This window comes from Antechinus flavipes, chromosome 4, assembly GCF_016432865.1.
Source record: "Antechinus flavipes isolate AdamAnt ecotype Samford, QLD, Australia chromosome 4, AdamAnt_v2, whole genome shotgun sequence".
NCBI classification, from domain to species: Eukaryota; Metazoa; Chordata; class Mammalia; order Dasyuromorphia; family Dasyuridae; genus Antechinus; species Antechinus flavipes.
In genome coordinates, this window is record NC_067401.1 from 61320954 (window position 1) to 61343541 (window position 22588).

Sequence of the window (22588 nt, forward strand, 5' to 3'; positions counted from 1 at the left end):
TCCATAATTCCACATCTGCTAGCTAGAAGAAATTTTAGGCTTCTTTGAATCACTTCCTTATATATTTTGAATATGAGATCTTTGTTCCTATTATTTAAACTCTTCTACTATAGGCTTTCAAAGTAATTTTTCCTATGCCCTCTAGTTTATTTGTGAAATAATTTTTTGATACCTATTTCGATTTATAACATGATATATTATCCAGTAACTAATTTCTGTACACCACTTTCCTACTTTCACAGAGGATTTTATCCAAACTGTGAGTCTTTAACACACTAAATTGGATTTATGTTTGTCAACAATTATGCTATTGTCTTTATTTCTTTCTGTATGTTGTGCAACTAATCTATTCCATTGATTAACCTCCTCTTTTTAAATGATTTCAATTTTTTAACCTTAATGATTTATGATATAGCTTGAGATGTTATTAATAAATTCCCTTCTCTTCCTTCCTACTTTTTCTTCATTTTTACCCTTAGTTTCTTCATATTTACCACTAAATTTGAAATGACTGAAAACTAGATATGGACAAGTTAGTTAACACTCTTAATGACAACCTGTTACCATCCACACACCCCCAAGATACTTCTAAACATTAAAAATTAGAATGAGTAAAATGAAATGACATTGAACAGGGATAAATATAGTGTAGCTGAAATAATTTTACTGCTACCAAAATGGTATCTTTTGAAATATCTAAATATAGAATTTGATAAAAGATATAGACTAAATAATAATAAACTCCTAATAATTCAAATTTTCAACAGTGTATTCACTCTCCGATATCCTTCCAAATTGGCACATATCCCCAATTTGGTTGCCCAGAGAGTTGCTACTAACTGCTATTTCTAGTTTGCCAATCTTATGGGTGTCTACTCCTATTACTATAGGAGCTCCCAACAACATTCTTTGCATCATTAATTAACATGTATATGTAATTGGATATTATCAAAATATAATTTACTAAGATTATATAGTAAAGACAGTTGATACAAAAAATCCTCCCCAGAAAATCTATGGAGAATTCTCCCTGAAATACATTATTTGTCTATAGAAAAGGTGAGCCTAAATAGAGTACCATGTCTGTGAAACACAAGTGCATGATACATGTATTAAAGAAAGTATAAGTCATAAATCCTAGAACTACTGGGCCTAGAAATCCTTCATCACTTCAGAATGCTAATGCAACTTTCCTTGGGGGTCAATGACTTACCTTGAATGGACTGTTCTGCTAAGTCCAAGAATCTATTTTTTTCTTCAATATATTACCTGGTACTTCTGCTGCTAAGTGAGATTGAACTTCTTCAGGTTGCTTTCTCCAGGGAGATTGAACTTCTTGAGGTTACTTCCTCCAGGTAACTCTTTGTATTCCTTTTTGTTTTAAAAATGTGTCTTCATAGATCACCTTGATGCTCGTTTTCCATTGGTTGAGTAAGTCTAATTATGTAATTCAATGTATTTATCATATCATTGGAAGATAATTGGAGGTTATCCACACTTTGTGAGGTTGACTGAGCTTTCCAGCAATGAGATAGGACTTGAGAATAAGTATTTTATTATTGGACACACACACACACACACACACACACACACACACACACACAGAGAGAGAGAGAGAGAAACAGAGAGAGAGACAGAGAGAGACAAAGAGAGACAGAGACAGAGACAGAGAGACAGAGAGATGAGTAGATGAACTATTTCAAAATATTTGGTTTTCTTAAAAATCCTCTATACTTTTTATAAGATTTTATTCTAAGAAGAGTTTCCTATGATTCACTAGGCTGTCAAAGATGTCTATGACAAACAAAATCATTAAGGACCCTTTTAGAGCTAGTAGTCACCTCTGGAATTATGTAACCAAACCTATAATTGTATACTTGAGGAAACTGAAGTCCAAATGCTAAGTGTCCTGCCCAAGGGCACATGACAATTTAACTTGCAGAGCCAGAGAAAGAATACTGATTTTCCCTATAGCTCATGTTGCTCTACTCTACTTAAAGATATGAAGTACCTACTTTTTATTCCAAAATAAATAAAATTAGACAAAATAAATAAAATTATTCCAAAATAAATAAAATTAGAAATTGAATACTCTAAATTATTTGTTATTGTAGTCCTCTTTAAAATGTATTTTATTATCAAAATGATCTTTAAAAACAAATAAGTAGCATTTAAATGGCACAGTAGATAGAGCATTGACCCTGGAATCAGAGAGACCTGAGTTCATATTTGACTTCAGACACTAAATACCTCCTACTAAATAACCCTGGGCAAGTCACTTAACCCCAGTTGGCTCACAAAAACAAATAAATATAGAAAAATCAATCAATCAGTGACTTTTCCTGAACATGCTTTAGAAATGCTTTGAAAATTTTAGTTGATTATTTATTTCATTTGGTAATTAAGTGCCACAACTGATAAAATACAAGATTGTGAGACTTGAGCATATAATATCTGAACAAAACCGTACTAACTCATATCTGACCTTGGAGAGACAGGAAGACCTAACTTTGAATTTTGCTTTAGACACTTATTTCCTGTGTTTCCTTGGGGAAGTTGTTTAAAACCTTTTATTCTGACTCACTTTCTGCATCTTTAAAATAAGAATTGTAATAGCACCAGACTCCCAATGTTATCGTGAGGATCAAATGAAATAATAATTATATAGCGCTTTGCAAATTTTAAATCCCTCTATAAATATTATCTATTTTTCTAGATATCTATCTTTTTTTTTTTTAATTGAGGCAATCGGGGTTAAGTGACTTGCTCGAGGTTACACAGCTAAAATTTATGAAGTGTCCAAGGTCACATTTAAACTCAGATTCCCCTGACTTCAGAACCAGTGTTCTGTCCACTGCACCATCTAACTGTCATTACATTTTTTTAATCATTGTTATCAACTAGTATTTTAGAGTAGATTAAGTTCACTAGGCTGAACTTAACATGCCAGGAAGATGTGGGTTCTAATTCCATCTTTGACACTAGTTTTGTGATAGGCAAGTCATTTCATTTATTTAAACTTCTTACCTTATAGGAAAAAAATGAAGATTATCCAATTCTGGTAGTACTTAATCTAACAGAGTTATTGAGATGTTCAAATGAAATAATATTTTGAATTTAAAATACTGAATTAGTGCCAGTATTGTTATTTTGTTAATTTTTTATCCTTGATTCTGGTACTTCTCTTTAGTTCCTTATTATGTGTTCTACAGCATTCTAATATCTATTATGCAATCAGACATTAATCTCTGAGTAATAGTCATTTGAATTTTTTTTTCTTGAACATTATAGTGTTCTATGGACTGGAAAATCTACAATTATATTGAAATAAAGGATATCTTCCAAGGACAGCATAATGGAAAATGAAGAAGGAATTGTCACATGATAAAGGTGAAAGTTAACTAATATACTGCACATGTGTTTTCATTATGGTAAGACAGTCTTCCTATAGCAAAATTATCACATAAGGAAATATCCAAGTCACCTTCTTCACTTCCATCACATTATTATTATTATCTCTAATGCTTTCACTTTTCATGAACCTCAGGTTCTTGGAAGGAAATAAGCATTTATTGAGGGCTTATAGTATACCAAGCACTGTGCCATTTTCACAAAAACCATCTCATAAAATAGAATTATCCAGGGTAGGAAGTGAGGGTGGAGAGATACAGTTAGTAATAGTAATTTTGAAAAGAATTTTGAAGGAAGCTTCTCTGGAGGCCTCATTTCTCAAATGCATAGGAAATTTATTTTTATAATAATATAATATAATTGTTATAATACAAAATAAATGAAATTTATTTTTTAAAGAGCCTTTTCATCAAAAAGGTAAATCATAAAAACATATAATCTATGGCCAAAAGGGCTATAAAATCATGCATGCCCTTTGACCTAATAATACTACTACTAGACTTGCATCACAAACTTGCATTTTAAAAAAAGAAAAAAGACCTGTATGCACAAAAATATTTATAGCAGCTCTTCTATCAGGGCAAAGAATTGATTGAAGGGATGCTAATAAATTGGGAAATGGTTGAATAAATTTTGGCATGTGATTATGATGAAATAATATTGTTTTATAAGAAATGCTGAGAGGGATGCTCTCAGAAATACCTGAAAAGGCTTTCATGCGCTCATTTAAAATAAAATGTACTGTGTACAAAATAATAACAATATTGTGGAAAGATCAGCTCTGGATGACTTTACTATTTTCAAGCAATATAGTAATCCAAGACTACTCAGATGGACTTATAATAAAAATATTATCAACACCCAGACAAAGAACTGATTGTTTGTGAATATAGATTGAATCATAGTTTTTGTTGTTGTTGTTGTTGTTGTTGTTGTTTTTCTTAAGGGTTTCTTCTAGGGGTTCAGGGAAGATCTATATTTTCTTTGGCAATATAATATTAACAGAAATGTTTTGCATAACTTTACATGAACTTTCTCAATGGGAAAGTGAGAAGGGAAGAAGGAAAAAAATCTGGAACTCAAAGTTTTAAAAACAATGTAATAATTGTTTTAAGTGTAAATGGAAAAAAATAAAATATTAACAATAAAAAGCACATATTAACATAAAAACCAAGTATCATTACATTTTATCTCATAAGAACCCTGTGATATAAATGCTATAATTATCCCCATTTTACAATTGAAAAAAACTGAAATAGATAAACATTAAATACCTTGCACAGCATAAGCTAATAAGTGTTGTAGGTTTTCCAGAGTCTATGCCCAGTTCTTTTTTTTTTTTTAAAGATTTTTTTTAAAGCATATGTATGGGTACTTTTCAGTAATCACCCTTGACAAATCTTGTGTTGCAAATTTTCCCCTCCCTTTTCTCCAACCTTCCCCTAGACAGCAAGTATTCTGGTATATATTAAACATGCACAACATATTTCTTCAATTATCATGCATGCTCTGCAAGAAAAATCAGATAGAAAACGAAAATATGATAAAGAAAACAAAATGCAAACAAACAACAAAAAAAATGTGAAAATACTATGTTGTGATCCACACAAGTCCTCACAGTTCTCTCTCTGGGTACAGATGGTTCTCTTCATCATAAGACCATTGGAACTGTTCTAGGTTCAATTCTTCATTAACTATTCATAAGTAAGATAGATATGATTTTGACAAATGTTTTAATATTAATATTAATATTTTTGCACTCCCATTTTCTTTTATTATGGACTTTCTATCACAAGGTGAATGGAATTACAATCTTCATTTTCACATTAAATCTCATTGCCCCTCATTGAACAATAGCAAGCCTCACAGTGTCTAATAAGTAAATAAGAACTTTTTTTGTGGTTTGTAGACAGCTTAAATATAATGATGAAAGCCCAATATTATGGACTTCACTTTATTTACAAACTTGGATTTGGTTTGGTTTTATGGAGTCTATCTCCTATACAAACAGACAATGGTGGTATGGGAAATATCTAAACTTCTAAGCTACAAAATAAAGTTGACAGCAATGCCCAGCTACTCATACTGTATCAAATAGAGAAATGTAGGCTTTTTTAATCTATATTTTCTTTGGCAACATAACATTAATGGAAACATTTTGAATAACTTTACAAGTATTTTCTCAATGGAAATGTGAGGAGGGAAGAAGGGAGAAAATCTGGAACTCAAAGTTTTAAAAACAAATGTAAAAAAAAAGTATTCAGTTTGTGAGGCTTTCTGAACTCTCATTTACCACTGAAAGCATTGGGACCTATTGTCCCTAAGTCTGAAATCACATAAATGAAAAAATAGGTCACAATATTTGTGGGATGTACCTTTAATTTCTAACACAGTAACATTTTTATTACAATTACCATTAAGAAATGCTTATTTTGCCAAATTAAACTGAAAATTGGAAATAAATAAATTTATGTCCAATGACAACCAACTCAAGAATTTTCTTCATTATGTTTTCTCACATTTAAATGGTAATTCACTAGTTGACCTTATATCAAATTAATTCTAGAAAAGATGATACTAAATCTGCACAAAGCTCTTAGATATTTTGTCTTGATGCTCTTATGAGTGACTCAGGACTAACAAAAGCCTTATAAAAGCATTGGGTTCATTTCCTGATAATTTTAATGAAAATATAATGTGAAATAGCTCTCCTCTGGAATTTCTCTTTAACAAAAGCCAATTTTAATAAGAGCAAAATTTAACAATTCTTTAACAAGAATTAAGTCATTATTCCCAGAATAGCATCCACCTACTTTCTTTATTTTTTTTTTGGCTACCTACTAAATTTGTCTCAAAGAACTGCCATTACACAAGTTAATCAAAGTAAATAGAGAGAATATTTATGAATTTGAAAAGAATAGCTGGCAAAGAGAATTAATTTTATGGCCACAAATACGTAAGGTATTTGGATATTCTGCAAGAAACTCTCTGTATAACAGAAACTAGAGATAATGAGTTCACTGGAAAAGAGAACTCTAAAACAGGAAAATAAGGAACAAAATAGAAAGAATAGAAGACAATAAATGCAGAGAAAGAACAGAAGCATAAGCGAGTAGGGTAAAGTGAAATTTAAAATTATAGAGAGAAAAAAAGGTAAATTTTGATTAAACTAAATGTAGAAAAATATTGTGATGAAAAGAAGTGAATAAGAAAGAATAGTTGATGTCCTATGATCATCAAACAAAATAATATGTATTTAAAAAAACATTTTAAAATTACAAAGGAGTATTTATTTTTTTTAAAATAATAGCTTGTATTTAAATGTATGTGATATGTATTTTATATCTTACTTGATATACTCTCATACTCATATTCTTCATTATTGCACAATTCTTACAATATCCCAGTGAAGCAGACACTATGACTACTTTAATTTCTACATTACAGATGGTAAGGTAACCAAAGATGAATTACATTAAGTGACTTTCCATATTATTTTAGGTTCAATGTAAGTAAAACAATGCTGGTCTTTTGTTACCTTTAAAACCACCTATGATCACTATGAACAAAAATATAATCATCTAGTCATCAGCCTAGTTGAGAAACAACATAGAACAGTGGGGTAAAATAAACAGGCTTAGAAAACGTAAGTTCAAATATTTCTTCTAACAATATTTCTGTGATCCTGGGAAATTCATTTAATCTCTGTGGGACTCATTTACCTTATCTATAAAATGAGGAAATTGCAATACCTCAATCAAAAAGCATTTGTTAAAGATTTTACATATATTTAATGTATATTATATGTGTGTGTATATATATGTGTGTGTGTATATATATGTGTGTGTGTATATATATGTATGTATATATGTATGTGTGTATATATATATATATATATATACATATATATATATATGTATATATACATCAATATGTTTACAGATCCTCCTGATCATTTCTTATAGAGATTTTTCTAAAGGATAGTACTCAAATGGATCACATTCAAGTGGGAGGACAGTAGCAGTTGAGGATCTCAGGAAAGATTTAATGTCAAAGGTCAATTAGTCAATATACTTTGCTTTCTATGTCTTAGTCACATGCTAAGTCTCAGAGGTCAAAGAAAGGTAAAAGATAGTTCTTGCTCTTAAGGAGTTCATTGTCTAATGCGAGTGACAACATGTGAAAAATAATGTATAAGCAACCTATATACCTAATGTAATCAACACAGACAAGCCACAAGAATTAAATGGGATTGGGAAAATCTTTGCTTAGAACATTTTATCTGAGACTTGAAATTAATGGCAGAGATGAAGAGATAAAACATCCCAGGTTGGAGGTGGGGGGCAGCCAGAGAAGAGGTCGGGAGTTAAGAAATAATGTATTTATTATGATGGGAGTTGAAAGAACTGAGTTTCTGGATTAAAGGAGGAATATGTTACCTAAGGTTTCTTTTGAAGAAGAAGAAAGAGGGATTCTATTCTGCTGAATGGCTTGGGCGAAGGCCAATGCAAAAGTACAGAGATCAGAGAAGTTATGTATGAGGAATCAATAAATAGTAAGTGTGTTGTGGTATATGACACAATGAGGAAGAAGATTAACATAGAATAAACCAAGAGATGTAGTTTGTAATTAATTCATGATGGGCTTTAAGAGATAAACAGAGGAGGTTTTGTTATCATTTTAGAAGTAATAAAGGGTTTTATGGAAAAGGAGAAAGGACAGAGTCTGTAAAGTCACATCTAGAACTCGACATAGTGATTTCATTCTGTCTTTTTAGTTAGAAATATGCCTGGAAAACAAGTACAATCTATCTGGCATCATATCCAAAATATTTTTCATATGCATTTTTTACTGTTTTTAACCTTTCCTACTTAGCCAAATAAAAAAGCATAATTTCTGTATTTTCTAACATAGAACACCAACCCTGTCTAATTCATAGGTCAGTTGCCTCATAAAAAGTTATGGATTGGATTCAGAAATTCTAGTTTTGAATTCTCAGCTTTGAATATCAGCTTTGTAGAATTCTATCCTTCTGACTTTGTTTTTTTCCTCATCTATAAAAAGAGGAGGGGGTTGGATTGATGAACTCTATGAGACTTTTAACTGATGATCCTGTGAAATGTGTCAAAAAAACAAAATTGAAGGTATAGAAGCAAACTATGATAATTATGTTGAAGAAAATTCTTAATTTCAGAGACAAGAAATGTCCTCCCCAAGAAAAAATATCACCAAAAGTGCATCCTTAGGACCCATAAAGATTGATGAGTATTTCTAGTGCCCAAATAATGAGATACTCATCAAAATGAGAAATATGTATTTCTTGAAGGAAGCCCTTTATTTCATTGTTGGTTGTTTCATTATATCAGTGCAGGACCATAATTTGTTTTAATCATCCCTCTGGCCTGAAAAGAAGATCTATACAGTCAGTAACACCCAGCTGGGTAAAAGCTCCAGGAACTCATTAATCCTTTCAGTTATTTTTTTTAAGCAAAGCTCCAAAGGAATTGGAAATCAATGCCAAAGGTCATTCACATTAAAAGGATTCCAATGCAGGCATTTATCAATTATGTAGGTATTGCTGATAAGAACTCAGGCCTGAAAGAAATACCTATGATAGAATTGTTTTGAGTTTCTGATCTATCGACACTTGCTCTAAGGGAAGTAATTCCCTGTTAGGTACCAATAGACTAGTACAAATGAGGGTTAGTGGTCCTTGTTAGTAATTTGTAAATTTACAAATACTTCTAGTACAATAACTGTGCATATTGGCTCTTTTAATCATAGTACCATTTTCAATTCTGATACTGTCGATAAGCATGAAAGAAATAGCAACATTGATGACCTAAACCATTACAATATTGAAATGAAGAGGACTGAGAAAGTATGCTTATCTAGAAAACTTTTAAGAGTAGTGTGCCATTAATCTTTTTGTCTGGAATGAAAAAGCACAACAATTTAAGAAAATGACCTTTTATGTCATTTTTAGACAAAATTTGCCATTAAGAAATTTTCTTGGTGGTGTTAAAAGTCATATTAACTCAAAATTGCATTACTGTAGCAGCAAGGAGGAGAAAGGAGAGTGGGGAAAATAGTGATTTTTAAAGATCCCTGATCACAGACATAAAGGAATGTTGCTTCCTACAGGGTTTGCATGGAAATATTATGAGCACAATTCTGCATCTACATATGCATTATTAAACTTCTCCTACCATTCTAAACTATAATGGAATCTCTGGATTAAATATCTATGATTTTATGACTAATTAATGCTTTTACGATCGAATACAAAATCCATATTTTGATATTTTAAAAGATACTTTGTTGATATGCCACCAAAATTTCTCCTTGTAAATCCTCCCATTCCTCCTCAGAGAATCATAATTTATGATAATAATTTTAAGAACAACAAAAGGAAGAAAAAGTAATTCATCAGAACCAAAAAACATTTTGGAAAAAAATCTATTATAAAATGAAGTGTTCCATACATTTGGAAACTTCACACTTCCCCATACATATACTTGTGCAAAAAAAGCAGGTGAATATATATTCTTCTCTCTTTTCTTTTATAGTCAAAAAGTCTCATTTTCATAACATTCATTTTTTATTATTTTCTGATGTTGTATTTATATTTACATTGTTATCACTGTGCAAATGTTTTTTCTGGTCTTGTTCACTTCAGTTCATGAAAAAATTTTCCTGTTTCTCTGTATTCATTATGAAAGAATATTTTCTTTGTAAATATCTGTGACTTTTTGAGAATGGTTTCTGATATTCTAAATTTCACTTGTCTATATATTTTGGAAGTCAAAATCTTTTCAGATGTATTTGATAAAAATCATTTCCCCCAGATAACAACTTTTCTTCTTAACTTAGATATATTTTCATTAAAAAAAAAAAACATTCTTAATTTAATGCAATCAAAATGGTTTCTTTTACCTTTTTTTATTAATTGTCTCCATTGCTTGCTTGGCTGAGAATTTCATCAAAGCTGGGAAAGTTATATAATTTACTTCACTTCTAACATTTTAAAGTAAGGTCATTAATATTCATTAATGTGTGTATGTATGTATGATTTGAACTTATTGTGAAATTTAAGTTCTAATACTACTTTAAACTTAATTTCTTCCAGACTGCTTTGTTGTTTTTTCCCAGCAGTTCTTATAATGTGTGGAATTATTTCTGTGTAATATTTGTTTTGGAGATATAAAACAGTGAGTTATTGGGTTCTAGTATTTCTGATATGTAATGGTCTAATCCAGTAGTCCTCAAACTTTTGTTCTCCATATCTTTATCCTATTAAAAATGATTGAGGATCTGTCCAAAGAGTTTTTGTTTATGTGGGTTATAATTATAAATATTGATCACATTAAAAATAAAAACTAATTATGAATTTGTAGACTCTCTGAAAGGATTTCATAGATTCTGAGGATGCTCTAGACCAGACTTTGAGAACCACTGGTCTAATCCATTCCATTATCTATTTTAATATTTAAAAAAAAAATTAAAAATTGGGTAATTTCTGCCTTACAACAAATTTTGACTTCTGGCAGTGTTTTTCCACCTATAATCCTATTCAGTGTTTTCTTTACTGTTCTGAATGTTTAGTTCTTCTAAATGACTTTTGTTATTATTTTATCACATTCTATAAAATATCCTTCAGTAGTTTGATTAGCATAACATTTAATCAAAAATTAACTTTGGCAATGTTGTCATTTTTGCAATGTTGTAACAATCCAGGCATGAATACTATTAGTCAAGGTATTTTGTTTATTCTTTGTTGCTATAAAAGTATCTTGACGCTCAACCTTTAAAAATATTTATACTTGTTTTTGAATAAAATCCCACTTATTATTTCCTGTTAGATTTTGATTTTTTATGTAGAAATGATGCTGATTCTTTTTTATAAAATTTGGATTTGGAAATATTGTTGATGCCATTATTCATCTCAGTTAGTTTAGTTGTTGATTGGCCAGGATTGTCTAAGTAAAACACTAACATGCACAAGTAGGTATTGTTTTATAATCTCTTTGTTGATCTTTATGGTGTTAATTTTTTTGTCATATTGTTAGCATTTCTAGAATTAAATCAAATAATAACAGAAATGGGAGCATTCTCAATTTATTCTTTTTTATTTCTTATTTTTCTTCTTATTTTGGAAGCAATTTATTTAGTAATGATTTTAATTGTTCTAAAATTAAAAAGAATCCTCTTGTTAATATATCAAAGCCTGGACTTTTTTCATTGGAAGTTCTTTTGAAAATGACCTCAGTCACAAGCTGCCTTGGGGAATTTCCTTTTCATCATTTGTGGTTCTTGCTCCAAAAATCAGTCCCTTTTCTTTCACGTTGAAAGTAATTATATATGTTCAAAACTCTGTAAAAATGTAAAACAAAAATTTTAGAAGAGACATTTTTCCAATCATACTGTTATAAGATGTTTCCTTCTGCCTTTCCCCACCTAAAAATTATAAATCATACATACACATGTTCATACATACACAGATAACTATAAATGGATACACACACACACACACACACACACACACACACACACACACACACATATATATATAGTTACTTTTTTTTTTATAAATGTGCTATTTTCCCAACTCAAAATGAAATTTCCTTGAGGACCTAGATCTGGACTGTTTTAAATTTTTGTTTATGTGCCCCCATGTTTTCATATAATGCCTTATAAATATTCGAGGGTTTCATATTTTTTTATTAAATTCAGTGATGACTTAATGAGATATCTAAAGATTGAGTTATATAATGAAACCTGAGAATTTCAAAATCTAACAAAAGTATATGCAAATAGCCTTGAATGTAAATTTGTAAAAGTCTTTATTTCTAAAGTAGACACATAAGTTTTTATTAGCATCAATAATTCATTACTTATGAATTTATAGAACAATTTTAGATTTATAGAACAAATCATAACTATAAGAAAGAGCAGAACAAATGCATTATGTGAGTTTCAGAGTGAGGAATAGAAAGATGAAATGACCCAATCAAAATCATACAGAGAATAGATACCAGTACAAGAACTTGTATTCATTTCCTCTGAGAGTAAAATCAGTGAACAATGATCTTTTGAGTCATGATTTCATTTTCACATTCAGTGAAGAGAACTTTCTAGATTCAAAAGAAAAAATGAATTGAGTATATCTTTTAAAGCAAGCATTGACCAATATGGTCAATACGTGACAAAAACTCAAGGTTGTCCCATAAAATTACCCTTTAATTTAGGAATAAAATTATGTCATATATTTTCTTGTTATTCTCATGGAAACTGATTTGCCATGTGAATTGGTAATTATTTGACACAAATTTTGATGGTAGTCATAAACTAAGCTTTGAAAAAGGAGTAGGACTTCAATGCAGTGGATAGGAAATAATATATTTAAGAACTCAAAGTGCCTTATACAAGAAAGTACCTCTTCATACTTTAAGAAACTCCCTAGAATTTATCAAAGCAGGTTTCAATCTTGTTATCAAAGTGAGTTTCTGCACTAGAATTTCCCTCTCATAGTGAAAAAGTGGAATTAAATCACTTCTTTGTAATTTTTGACTTGAAAACACAAATTGAATTCAGCATGTAACCCCTACTGTGGACCAGTGAGTCCCTTAATTCCTAGGGATGCAACTATAAAACAAAAAATATAGTCCTCATAACTAATGAAGCTGACATATAGTAAAACAAAAATAAATAAATACAAAATGATATCAGGAAAATAACAGGGAGGAATGTACTAACAATTGAAATGATTGGAACAGAACTTGTTTAGAAAATGCACTTAATCTGAGCCTTGAAGTTCAAGAAATGGAAGATGAAGAGGAAAAAAGTAAAGAATAAAAAAACAATCTGAACCCAAAATATATAGGAATAAAAAAGATAGTTTCCATCAAAAATCTACTAAAATTGTCTTGGATCACTGTCTTGCTGAAAAAAGACTAAGGCAATCATCGTTGATCATCACAATCTTGCTGTTATTGTGTACAATATTCTTCCGGTTCTGCTTACTTCATTTGACACCAGTTCATGTAAGTCTTTCCAGATGTTTTTTTCTGAATCCTTTCTATTATCACGTCTTACAGAGCAATAGTGTTCTATTAAATCCATATACCACAACTTATCCAGCCATTCCCCAGCATAAAACACCATGACCAAGTAGGATTTATACCAGGAATCCAGGGCTGGTTTAATATTAAGGAAACTATTAGCAAAATTAACTGTATCAATAACCAAACTAATAAAAACCATATGATTATTTCAATAGATACAGAAAAGCATTTGATAAAATCCAAATATCCATTCCTATTTAAAACACTAGAGAGTATGGGAATAAATGGACTTTTCCTTAAAACAATCAATAGTATCTATTTAATACTATCAGTAAGCATCATATATAATAAGGATAAATTAGAACCATTTCCAATAAGATTAGGGGTGAAACAAGGTTGCCCATTATCACCATTTCTATTCAATATTGTATTAGAAAGGTTACCTTTGACAATAAGAGAAGAAAAAGAGATTAAAGGAAGTAGAGTAGGTAATGCAGAAATCAAATTATCACTCTTTGCAGGTGAAATGATGATATACTTAGAACTCTAGAGAATCAACTTAAAAACTACTAGAAACAATTCATAACTTTAACAAAGTTACAAGATACAAAACAAATCCACATAAGTCATCAGCATTTTTATACATCACCAACAAAGTCCAATAGCAAGATATACAAAGAAATTCCATTTAAAAGACTGTCAATAGTATAAAACATGTGTGAATCTATTTGCCAAGGGAAAGTCAGGAACTTTATGAGCAAACAAAAAAACACTTTCCACACAGATAAATTCAAATCTAAGCAATTGAAAAAATATCAAATGCTCTTGGTTAGGTTGAGTGAATATAATAAAGATGACAATACTACCCAAAACTAATCTATTTATTTAGTGCTATGCCAATCAAACTCCCAAGAAACTATTTTACAGACTTAGAAAAAATAACAACAAAATTCATCTGGAAGAACAAAAGGTCAAGAATTTCAAGCGAATTAATGAAAAAATGCAATTGAAGGTGGCCTAGCTGTACCAAATCTAAAACTATATTATAAAGCAGCAGTCATCAAAAGCATTTGGTACTGACTAAGAAATAGAGTAGTTGATCAGTGGAATAGGTTCGGGTCAAAGAACAAAATAATCAATAACTACAGTAATCTAGCATTTTACAAATCCCAAACTTCCTGCTTTGGGGATATGAATTCACTATTTTATAAAAATTGCTGGGAAAATTAGAAACTAGAATGGCAAAAACTAGGCATTCGACCACACCTAACACCTAACTACATATAACAAGATAAGGTGGAAATGGATTTGTGATCTAAATAAAAAGAATGATATTGTAAACAAATTATAAGAACATAGGATAATTTGCCTCTCAGATCTGTTGAGGAGGAAGGAATTTGTGACCAAAGAAGAATTGGATATCATTATTGATCACAAAATAGATAATTTTGATTATATTAAGTTAAAAAGGTTTTGTACAAACAAAACTAATGCAGACAAGATTCAAAAGAAAGCAATAAAGTGGGAACATGTTTTTCTGTTGGAATCTTTACAAACAGCTAACTCATTAGAGTTGATAGATTATTGATCTGCTCTCACAAGAAGATGTTTTGAGCCAGAACCTGAAACAAGGTACTAAGTAGAACTAATTAATACAATGCTTGTGTTCACACCTTTACTCATTAGAGTTCACAAGTATGCCAGATTCACAAAGTAAACTTTGTAACTTTGTGAATTCACACCTTCCTTGAAGCTCTTAGGTCCAGAGAGCACTATGGGAGAAACCCATAATCCCTCTCTCTCATATACCACAATTCCTCTCTCTCATATAAAAGAGACAGACAGAGGCTCTCGGTCAGATTTCAGCGGAATTACACCAGAAGTCCTTTCTCTGAGGCAAGAGAGATCCATTCCATTTTTCCATTTGGCTGGCTAGTAGCGGAAGAAGAATTTTGAGAGGAAGAAGCTACGAGTGGAGAGTTGAGCGGGAGATTGAGAAGGCTCTCTGTGGTGGCTGGGCTCCTGCACTTCCCCCACTGAGACCAAACTGGTCTGAAAGACTCACCAGAAAGCTAGCCCATCCCCAAGTGAAGGAGACAAGAGATTCATTCCATCTTTGTGCTGGCTGGAGGCTGAAGAAAGCAGAGGCAGAGGCTGAAGGACAAAACCTTTGGATTTGGAGACATTCGGAGGGAGCTCTTGGAACCAAGCAGAGAGATAGGCCTCTAAGAATCAACTAACCGGGCTATATTAGAGACAATAAAAGATATGAACTTTTACCACCTGGCTGCACTTGGGGTAATTATTGATCTAAGACTGCCTCCAAGAAAACCTCTCCCGAGAAACCTACCCTCTCCCCCAGAGAGAACTATTCTACTTATTTTAAAAGAAGGAGATCACCACATTTTTCCATTCAAAGATTCTGATAATGGTCTCATTTCTAGACTATATAGAGAATTGACTCAAATTTATGAGAATTCAAGCCATTCTCCAATTCATAAAAGCCTAAAGGATATGAACAGTCAATTTTCAGATGAGGAACTTAAAACTTTCTAGTTTTATGAAAAGGTGCTCCAAATCACTATTGATCAGATAAATGCAAATTAAAACAACTCTGGGGTACCACTACACATCTCTACCACTAAAATGACAGGAAAAGATAATGACAAATGTTGGAGGGAATGTGGGAAAACTGGGACACCAATACATTGGTGGTGGAATTGTGAATGAATCCAGCCATTCTGGAGAGCAATTTGGAACTATGCTCAAAAAATTATTAAATTATGAATACCTTTTGACTCAGCAGTGTTTTACTTATATCCCAAAGATATCTTAAAGGAGGGAAAGGGACCCACATGTGCAAAAATGTTTGTGGAAGCCCTTTTTGTAGTGACAAGAAAGGGGAAACTGAATGGATGCCCATCTATTGGAGAATGGCTGAATAAGTTATGGCATATAAATGCTATGTCAATATTATTGTTTTGTAAGAAAATGATAAGAAGGATGATTTCAGAGAGGCCTGGAGAGACTTACATGAACAGATGCTAAGTGAAAGGAGCAGAACCAGGAGATTGTTATAACACAGAAACAACATTATTATATGATGATCAATTTTGATGGACATGGCTTTCTTCAACAATAAGATGATTCAGACCAGTTCCACTTATTTGGTGATGAAGATAGCCATTTATATCCAGAGAAAGGACTGTGGATACTGAGTGTAATTCATAACATAGCATTTTCACTCTTTTTTGTTGTTATTTGCTTGCATTTTATTTTGCTTCTCATCTTTTTTTCTAGTTGGTCTGATCTTTCTTGTGCAACAAGATAATTATTTAAATATGTATGTATATATTAAATTTAACATCTATTTCTACTATATTCTACTATATATTAGACTAAAGCTTCAATAAAAAAAAAAATTGTGGGATACTCTCAAAAAACCTTTGAAAATTCCTCCATGAACTCAAACAAATTGAGTGTACTCACACAAGTACTATGTGCATAGTAATAGTAATGTTGAGGGATGATCAACTGTGCATGACTGTAATTTTCAGTAATATAATAATGCAAGACAACTCTAAAGGACTTATGATAAAAATGCAATCCCAGAGAATGTATCTGAATACAGATACTTTTTACTCCCTTTTTTTTCTTAATATTTTTAGGGAAGAAGAATTATGTTTTCTTTTGCAGATGACTTTTATGGAAATATTTTTCAAACTTTACATGTGTCTTTTCAATGGGAGTAGGGAAGGAGGAAGAGAGAGAATCTGGAACTCAAAGTTTAAAAAAAAGAACAAATGTTAAAAAAAAAATTATATCTCACATTATATTTCTTTAAATCAATGCACATAGGTTTACTGTTATATTAGGTTTCTCTAAGAAACAATGTATTTAAAAGTACAGAAATGCAGGGGGGGAAGTGAACAGAAGCAGAACGAATGAAAGGGAATCGGTGAAACAGTAAACATGAGTAAAATAATATAAATGTGAAAAGTAACAAATATAATAACAATGAACCTGAATATAATACCATAATATAATCAAATTTAGTCCTCAAGAAGATATGAGAAAATTAATTTTCCTCTCTTCTTGTAGATTTTGGAGCATGACTGCAATATTTCGTATATCATTGCTTGGCTTTAATGAAACATTTTTTTTTCTTCATTTTTTTCATTCTAAGAGTTACTTCTCTAGAGAAGAAAACTGGAAGGAATATATTTGGAAATTAAGGTACTACAAAAAGAAAAGATATAAAAAATTTAAAAGACCTAAAGGCAAATAGATTTGCACTGAAAAGAGTTACAGGAGTTACAGACATACTGTGATTCAATTCTGATGTATATCTGTAACAACATTTTAGACATTCATAATATTTTGTCCATGGAATAGAATTTTTGAATACAGGTTTTTTGGTAATCAATATTATTTCATACCATCTGTAGTCATATCAATAAAACCTAATCCTTCCATTTTATATCTCTGGTGTTATGTTAAAAAAAAAAGCTGAGAAGTAATATGGAGATTAATACTTAATCTAAATAAAAATTCAGGGGATTTAGTGTACTTAATCCTTAATAGAAATCAAAAGTGATATAGAAAGCACCAAACTAATGAAATCTTTGAGTAAATTGAGAGGCTTAACTTCCAGAAATAAGGAGGAGATAGCTAGGTAGTATTCTGAGAAGTTTGCATATTACTGGGAGTGTATTGTTTGTAATTACCCACTTTAGGAATGATAATGATCATTTGAGGAACATATTGAAGAGGGCAACTGTTATGGTGATGGCTTCACTTTAATCCATATGATGATGAGTTGAAACAACTGAAAACATTTATCCTAGAGAAGAGATTTTTCTTTATACTAAGCTTAATTTTGAATCTGAAAATTTCTTCCAATGTTCCTGCTTCAGCATAGCATCCCTCTTTCACAAGATTAAGGAATTTTCTATTTCACATTTTTCTCCTACTCTTCCAAATACCTTTAAATAGTCATCATGCTCCTCCCTTATGTTTCTTCTTTTTAGATAGCTAAAACTGTATAATTCCATCAGCTGAACCTCATATGAAATGATCTTGAAACATTATATTATCCAGAATGCCCTCCTCTGGACAGTATTGTTGATGTTCAGTCAATTCAGTCTTATCTGATTCTCTGTGACTCCCATTTGTTTTTGTTTTTTGTTTTTTTGACAAATATAATGGAATGGCCTGTCATTTGTTTCTCTACTTCTTCTAGATAATCTCTGGGATATCAATGTCCTTTGTGAAATGTGGTATCCAGAGATGAAAAGAGTTTCCCAGATGTATTTATATGGGACTATTGTCTCCTTGTGTATATTATATTCAACATGCCCCAAACAGAACCTATTTCTTTTACCTCACTGAAACTGTGGGATTCCATGATTCTGTCTCCATGAAAGATGTTATTGCCAGATTTAGATTATATATGTGTGCTTAAATAATAAAGATTTTTAAAAATAAATCCTCTTATTTATCTGCCCATTAGAATCATATTGTCAACTTTAGCACATTAAGGAGTACATGATAATTATATCCTCAACTATTTGAAGAGATATCTTGTGACAGATGGAATAGTTTGATTCTGTATGACTTTAGAAGGCAGAATTAGACATTTTAAATTCTTTCTTTTAGAATCATATCTATTCTATGTTTATTTCCAACTCCACCAGCACAGAGTTGGTTCTAACAATAAGGCTTTTTTCTTTAAAGATTCCTACACATTTAAATTGTTCAATTTAACTGTGTTTTATGATCCTTTTCTTATCTTGGATAAACAATCCTAAACTATGAAAAAGATTGATCTTACTTAGTAATTTATTTTTAATCGATCAGGAACAATGTTTCTCTAAAACATAGTTCATATACTAGATTCAAAGTTGTCTTTTGTGTTCCAGGTAGCTAGATGATACAACGTCTAGAGAGTAAAAATTGGGAGACAGAAATACCTGAGTTCAAATTCTGCTTCAAATGCCTACTAGCTGTATGACTGGCCAAATCATATACTCTCTTTCAACATTAATTTTCTAATTTGTAAAACTGGGTAGTTTATAATGATCTATCATTATATCACCATCTGATGATCTGTCATCATATCATCAATTAGATAGTTGATAGAAAGAACTTTTTTTTTTTTGCTTTAAACAGTATTAGTTATTATATCTATTATTGTCATGAAAAAATCTAAGTTCCTAACTTTTGAAATATAAACTATACCATATCATAGCAAAGTCAAATGATTTGATTTGGATCCCAAAGCAAACATACATTGTGATATGACATGCTGGTTTAGGCTGCTTTGTCAGTGTTAGTTTATTGAAAATATGTCACTTTGATAGAAATTTTCCTCCTATTAACTCTATTAAATCACTGGAGGACTCCTTCTGTGCCGTATGAAATCAACACCTGTGTTCCACACTTTCTAAAGATAAATTAAATTATCTTTCAGAAGGCATAATTTCAGATATTCCCTTTTTATTTGCACATCTTTATTATTAATGAATTTCACAGATGTGTGTAGAATAATCATCAGCACTCAACTTTCAGAAATGTTTCAGTCTTACAAAGTATATAACACTGACTATTTTGTAGTACACAGTCTGTGGTTATCTACAGCTATGATCATAGCAGATATATATTTTGATTAGATTGTATTGATTTTGATAACATTTGTGCAGAAATGCCAAAAACATAAAGAATGAGATCCAGTAATGAAGGCAACTTTCAGTCTTATCTAGTATATATGAAAGTGAATACTAAATTTTGAATGAGAGATAAGGGATACAATGTTTATTAGCAAAAAACTGAAAGAAAAAAAAATTGCAGTATCATAAAATACAGTTAAGCTATGGGTGAAGGGAAAACAAAATTTGAAAAATGAAATTGGCATATATTAAGTACATTTCAACAAGCTAAGCTAAATTTGTGATCAATTCAATAATCTTAAATTGAAGTATCTTATTTTTAAGGCATATGAGCAATACAGAGATGTGTAAGGTTGAATCCTTGCTCTAAAAAGTTTACAATCTAGTGACAGGAGGCAGGAAAGTACAAAAATATCTATGAAATACCTATACCAAGTAGTAAATGTGATAAAAGAGAACCAAGCAATATGATTTAGAAGGAAGAGGGATGCTAAGAGAGAAGGAAAATAAAAAACAGGTCTGTGAAATGAGGAAACATTTGAAATGGACCTCTATGAGTAGAATTACAACATGTAGAAGTGACAAATAGGACAATTTAAGTGAAAAAAATGGCTTATGTAAAACCAGAAGCAAAAAAAAAAATTCACTTTATCCAAGAAATATCCAAGAAAAATTGGATGATATCCAAGAAATAAAGATAGTATTTTGTGAGAGGTATTTAATGGCCAATAAAACTGTTAAATTTAATTCCATGGCAAGGAATTAGTGACAGAAAATATGAAAAAGGACTCTGTCAGAGCAGGTATCATGGTGGTATTGACTGAAATTGATGAAGGGAAGAACAGAGAGGACAGATTCAAAGAAAGAATAATAAATGAAGAGGATCAGAACAAGGTCAGTCAATGAAAGATATAGAAAAGAATCAGTCAAAAAAGTAGGAGAAGATACAAAAGAATTCAGCATGATGGAAGCCAGGGCTGTCTGAGAAGCAACTCACAAGCTGGAACAATGAGTCAATATTTTCACTTGTTCAAAGAGGAATTGGAAACAGTGAGGTGTAGAGGGCTAAAACTATTGAATCATTGCACTGAGGTCAGGACTGCTGAGTGCTTGAGGCTAACTACTGATTGGACAATACTCTATGTGCATATGCTTGGAAAATGATCCTTTAAACTATCCATACTGGATCAATTATTGGTATATAGAGGACTGTAGGAGGGACTAGGGGGTGGAGTAAAGCTAGCAAGGGACACACTCTCAGCAGTAGACTAGAGGGAAGGTGGTTGCGGAGAATCTGCTTCCTTCCTGTTCAATCCTACATCTAAGACCAAGAATAAAGGTTGAGGACTTTTGTTTATCCTGACTCCAGTTGATTCTGGGGTGTCCTGGGTGTTAGTGTGGTCATTACATTTGGTGCCCAATGTGGGGCCCGAAGACCCTAACTTCACTGAAGAAGTCTCTGGTGACCAAGAAATAGGGTGAGTATTTATATTTTACAAACAAGGAATGAGCTAAAATAGTAACCTTTTCTAGCTACAATGGGGCAGATATTGGGAAAAGATTCTCCCTCAGCCCCAGCCCCAGCCCCACACCCACCCCCACCCCAAGCAGGTACTATAGAAAGTGTGCTTAAGCTAATCAAGGGACAAGGATTAATTGTAACTTGGTTGCAGATGGCTAGACTGTTGGGTACATTAAAATGCACATCCCCTTAGTTCTTAAAGGAAGAAGAGATAGGGTTAGATAATTGGAAGCTGGTAGGAGAACAATTATGCAAATACTACAATGATAACGGTCCGCATTCAATTTCCAAGGAGTCTTTCTATACATACAACATAATACAATTGGCCTTAAAAAATCCTGCTAGTTATAGAAAAAAGGAAAATTCTAAAAATGGCCAATTGAGGAAGTGTGAGGAAAATGAGGAGGACAAAGGAGGGATTAACAGCCATATCACCAGAGGGCATGAGGAGTTAAGTGAGGATGAAGGACATGGTGAAGGCCATGATGATTCTCGATCTCACAAAGCAGCTTCAACCCTGCCTACACCGCCCCCATCAACTTCACCTTCTGGGATGGAGGGGAAAGGAATAGTAGGAGGGGCTGTGACACCACCAGCACCTCCCCCAAAAAAATCACCCCTCCTTTGACTAGATTGCAAAAGGCAGTACTTAAAGCCAGGGAAGAAGGCCAGAATTTAAGTGATTTGCAACTGGAAATGTATCCAGTGATTCAAGAGTTTGACTCTTCAGGTCAAGAAAATAGAAGATATGCTCCTTTTGATATAGAAATCCTCAAAGACCTGAAAAAGGCTTGCACTCTTTATGGGGCTACATCAGCTTATGTTAAGATGTTACTACAGAATTTGGCTTATGAAATATTAACCCCTAGGGACTAGAAATCTATAGCAAGGACATACTTAGAACCTGGACAAAACTTCTTGTG